Genomic DNA, 5874 nt, shown 5'->3' with positions numbered 1-5874 from the left:
GTGGGTCTTCCCCAGGTACTTTGCCCCTTGGTCGTTTTTCTCTCTCTTCCCACTTCCCCTTCACGGGGGAAGTGGTAGCTATGACGGACGCCCCTACTGCCTTCCCCCCCTTCAGGGGGGGAGGTAGTCCTGACGACATCCCTACCGTGACTGACCGGCCCCAGACTGACGGACGCCAGACTCGTTCCCCGCTTGACATACCTGTAAATAACGCGACCTTCGTAACGCTTCATGCACTAGGTTCCACTCCCCTGTCCAGACTCAATCCCTTCATTGTCAAGAAGGTGATTGACCACTGTGCGGGAGAGGTGGAACAAGTAAAAACACTTGGAAATGGGGACCTCCTAGTAAAGACATTCAACTCAGCTCAGGTTAAAGACTTGCTAAAGCTGCGCAAGTTTCACTGCCATGATATCGAAGCCAAGATCCCAACATCCATGATTTCCTGCAAGGGTGTTATCACTTGCAGGGATCTCATGGTGATGAGTGAGGAAGAGATCATACAGGAACTTGCTCAGCAGGATGTAATTGATGCCAGATTCATCACTCGTTATTAGGAAGGCGTAAGGATGAAGACAGCCACTGTTGTCCTCACTTTTGGCAAAGTTTTTCTACCTACAAATGTCAAAGTAGGATATGAAATTGTAAATGTAAGACCGTACATCCCGAATCCCCTTCGTTGTTCAAAATGTCAGCTCTATGGACATCATGAAAAGGCTTGTCGGGCTTCCAACATCGTGTGTGGCAAGTGTGCGGCTGTAAGTCACTCTGCTGACAACTGTACATCCGAGACTGAGTGCTGCTTTCACTGCCAGGATGCTTACTCCACTTCCTCGAGGGTTTGTCCCAAGTGGAAGGAGGAGAAAGAGGTCTGCACTGAGAAAGCGACTGAGGGCATTTCCTTTTACGATGCAAGGAAGAAGGTGAAGGAGTTGCATGCAACTCCCAAGCCTAATATCTCCTATGCATCGGCGGTTGTGTCCCGTCCCGTGATGTGCACCGTTGAGACACAGACTGACCTAACATTCGCTCCTCATGCCCCACGCCCTACCTCTCAGTCTAAGCCTCCTGTACGTTCCAACTCTCTTACGGACATCCCTGTTGCCACTTCATACTCCCAGGCTGCCGCTGCTCCTTCGCAGTCAGTGCGGCCAAAACAGAAGCCTGACAAGTCTGACAAAATTAATTTGACCACCCTCACTAAGCAGTCACGTCCTCATGTCCTTCCCGCTCCTGGTCCAGCAAGGGAGAAAGAATAGCTCTTCCTCGGTGGAGTCTGGGAGCCTTATCATTGATGAAAATATGGAAGTCTCCATGAACAAGAACCAGGAAAGGTCCCCCGGTAGCCACTCGCGTGGACGCGGGGGGCATTAAAAGACTAAGCACGCTGGCCCCCCACGAAAATCTTAAACCGCCGCATTCACTATACTACAGTGGAATTGTAGAGGTATTGGGAATAAGTTACATAATATAGCAATCTTGCTTTCACTACACAGGCCAGATGTTGTTTGTTTACAGGAGACGCGCCTGGAGGATCATCCTGATCCTCCACAGTTCAAACACTTCCACTCGTATAGAAGATAATGAAGGTCACGGAGTTGCCATTTACACACACAAATCACACCCACAAACGGAAGTGATTCTAAATTCTACTCTGGAAGCTGTCGCGTGCAGGGTAAAATTTAATAACACGTATCTGTCTATTTGCTCTCTGTACTGTACTCCACACGGCCCCATTGATAGTGATGCTTTAAATTCACTAGTTGAACATCTACCTGGCAATAAGTTAGTGTTGGGCGATTTTAACGCCCATCACTATCAATGTGGTAGCTTGAGGATCGATGGTCGTGGGGAGCAAGTAGCCGACCTAATACTACAGTCCAACCTCTGTCTTCTGAACGATGGTAGAGCGACTCGTGTAGATGATCGTACTGGTAACTTTTCGGCCATTGACTTATCTTTGGCCTCCCCTGGTATACATCAACATCTCTCATGGGACCCGGCCTCAATGGTCGATAGGAAAAAAAAAAAAAAAAAAAAAAAAAAAAGCTGCTTCCTAAATCATGTATTCGCGTCTGCCGACAAGTTGTGTGTGTGTGTGTGTGTGTGTGTGTGTGTGTGTGTGTGTGTGTGTGTGTGTGTGCGTGCGTCTGCGGGATGTTGAGCCGGCAGAGAGGACTAAACCAGAGAACGTCGGCTGCACGATCAGGCTGAACACGAATGAGAGGAAACTTTATCGCGATCAGGTGGTCATCGACAGCTGGCGGCCGGCTCCTGTCTAGGTGAACCACAAAGAAGACATGTTGCAATCATGTCGTGGAACATCAATGGGGTTCGTACAAAGTTAGAAAAGCCCAATGTACTGTACTGGCATTGTTAATGAATTACGATGTGATAGGGTTGAATGAAGTGAAAACTAGTGATCGTATCTCTCTACCTGGCTATGTTTGTTATAGAGACACTGTGAGGTCAGACGGACATAGAGGGGGCACAGTGGTACTGGTAAAGCGTTGTTTACAGTCATCTGTGATGGGTGTAGACTGTAAAATGAAAGACCAAGTTTGGCTCAGATTGTCCCTATTGAGCACTGTGCTCTTGGGGTTTGTGTATATATCCCCTACAGATTCGCAGTACTTTAATCCTAACAGTTTCAGTTATATACAAGAGAAAATCATATGTGGAAAAGAGGAAAATTGTAATGTTCTACGAATGGGAGACCTGAACACACGTTTTGGTACTGGTGTTCAAAGTATTTAGTGAATTTACTTGTCCCTGGATCTGATTATTTCACCTACCCTGAGATTCCTGAGCAAATTAATTTGCCTAATGAGAATGCAAATACTATGACTACTGTATGTGTAGAACAAAATTTAGTGGTGGTAAATAACTTGAAATATGGTGAAAAACATTATAAGAGCAATCTGACGTATAGGAAACATCTATCTATCTATATACCTAGGCTGCTTCCCCCATGGAAAGGGAGGTAGCCGAGACAGGACGACACACTCCACATTTACTCATCCATTCAAACAGAGTCATTCGCATCTTAGCCCCAAAGGGGAGAAGGGACAGATCCTCACCGCACCACACCACACATGGGTCAAATGCACAGTACAATCAGTGACATCCGCAGCAGGGCCCGACAGCAGAGCTGGTTTACCCCTTTCACATCATAATAGACCCATCCCCTTACTCGCACCTGACCTGACTAGCTAATCAGACCAAATGCGGGAGAATATCCCCTCAGGGCTGCGTCATCATTCATTCATTCACAATTTCTCCCCATTTATTTTTGTCACGCACAGAAACATAATGAATGGATTTCTGAAGTAGATGTGTGTAATGCTTCTACCAATATTTTAAACTGCATTTAAAGTTTCACTGTGAATAATGGTCTTGATATTCCATCGGATCACGCCCCCACAGCGGTTGCTCTGTCCCCCCCTGTGGTGGATAGGGTGTGCCTTGGTGTGCGGGCGGGTTCGCTTGGTGATCATGCAGTTTTGTATTGAAGTTGTAAGAAGAAGAAATCTCGGTTAAAACGTCCTATAAAGTTTTGTGATGTTCACATCGAAAACTTTATTGGGGACCTTTCTCGATTCGATATTCCCCAGTTTGATCCTGACATTGATACTAATGTGAGCCAAATGGCCGATATTTTGTACATTTGTGCTAGTGCCAGTCGGTGTGCTCAGGTGACTGTGCCAGAGGATGTCACAGTGAGCAGGTGGGAGAGACTCTTAAATGATATGGAGGTGTTGTATGCTGATGATTTGGTGTTGATTGCAGAGAATGAAAGGGAGGCGGAGGAAAGGTTTAGGAAGTGGAGAGATGGTATGGGGCAAAAGGGTTTAAGGGTAAAATGCAGATAAAACAAAAGTGATGATATCTAGGGTTGGTGGCGGTACTGTCAAAGACGAGGGAGAGTGGCCATGTGCAGTTTGCCACAAGGGCGTGGGAAGTAATTCCATCTTGTGCGGTGTGTGTGATAAATGGGTGCATAAGAGATGTAGTGGTATCAGAGGTAGACTGCGAGATAATGCTGATTTTATGTGTATGGCGTGCAGAGGTGAGCAGGTGGAGATTGTCAGACGTGAAAGGATTGAACTTGCTGGTGAATCTCTTGAGTGTGTGGAAGAATTTTGTTATTTGGGAGACATGTTGTGTGCTGGAGGTGAGGCTGGAGCTAGCTCTGTGGCTAAGGTGAGAAGTGGTTGGAAGAAGTTCAGGGAGCTCTTGCCTCTCCTGACATTGAGAGGAGCTCTCCCTACGTGCTAAGAGGTCTTTGTATGCAGCATGTGCTAGGACTGTAATGCTGTATGGCAGTGAGACCTGGGCAGTGAAGGAGGAAGATATTCACCGACTCAGACGTACAGAAATGACAATGATTAGGTGGATGTGCAGTGCGTCCCTGCATCCAAGGCCTGGTGGGGCTGGGTTTACGATGGAAGAGTTGAGAGGTAGGATGGGACTGGAGTGTATTGGTGTTGAGATGAGGAGAGGTAGATTGAGGTGGTTTGGACATGTGGAGAGGATGGGGGATGATAATTGGGTGGGGAGGGTGAGGAGTGTTAATATTGGGGGTGGGGTTATGAGGGGTAGACCGAGAAAAACATGGGACGAGGTCATTAAGTGTGACCTTAGGGTTAAGGGACTGAACAGGGAGGCTGCAATAGATCGTGCAGCGTGGAGAGCCGCCATTAGGTGACCAAGGCCGACACATGCAAGCATGTTGGAGCCTTTAAAAACGAAAACGAAAAGGAATATGTAAGTCTTTGTCTAACCTTTCACCATATATGTCTGCCTGATTCGCCACGGCTACAATATATCATCTTGCCTGGTCATTACTTACAGCCTCGTATCTGCATAATATACCATGAAATATTGTAGCTGGCGGACCGTGGCAGGAAAACGAGAGAAAAAGAGGAGGGATAAGAAAAAGAGCAGAGAGTAAAAGCAAAGAGAACAGAGAATATGAAGAGAGCTGAGAATAAAAGGAAAAAAGCAGAAAGGCTGAATGAGGCCAGAAAAAGAGTGAGAAAAACGAAGAACGACAAGAAGAGCACAGGGCAAGAGAACAGTAAGGCTTGGATAGGTGGTTCGGAGGCTGATGAGGACTGTGAGGAGTGCTAAAGTAAACACAGACTTGACTACGTGGTTCAGAGGCTGAAGAGGGTTATGAGAAGACCATGAATGATTTGAGAGAGTTGTCATTGTATAATCAGACAGGACGTGTACAACTCCCAATATGGTGTGTGTAATAAGCAGTAAAAAGCCTTGCACGAGGGAGGTCGGGAAATATAAACGTGCTATTGACACATCACCATTAGGAGGAGTGTAATAGATAATAAACACCTTGCACGAGAGGGAGGTAGGAGGCTTTAAAAACATACCATTGACAGATTACCAATACGACTAGTATAATAGACTCCTATGTAAAACACACGAGTAAACACCCATGCCTGAGAGGTGGGGAGCTGTAAACACATACCAGTGATGTTACCAATTGGACGAGTATAATAGACAGTACACATCCTTACTTGAGAGGAGGCGGAAAGCTTCAGAAGCATTCCATTGACATATTAACCTCCATATTAAGCAAAGCACTGAGATATCTATTAACGCTTGCCATAAAAGACTGAACCTGAATCTGTTATCTCGCAGCCACATACGAAAAGACATAAAACAAGGCATATCCAACGACTTTCAGTATAGCAACGTCTCTTCAACCTTATTCTTACTTCAGACGACTTTATTCAACTTGGGCAATATATCTGCTAATGAAACTTGGGCAGGATATCTGGTACACAAGGCGGTATCTACTGCCATCGTTCTAGTTCTAGTATTTTCCACGAAGCTCTTATACAATCGTCC

Source organism: Coenobita brevimanus, unplaced genomic scaffold (assembly GCF_032717465.1).
Source record: "Coenobita brevimanus isolate Jiangsu-jjx unplaced genomic scaffold, ASM3271746v2 jjx.HiC_scaffold_2552, whole genome shotgun sequence".
NCBI classification, from domain to species: domain Eukaryota; kingdom Metazoa; phylum Arthropoda; class Malacostraca; order Decapoda; family Coenobitidae; genus Coenobita; species Coenobita brevimanus.
Note: the sequence above shows the minus strand (reverse complement) of the source record.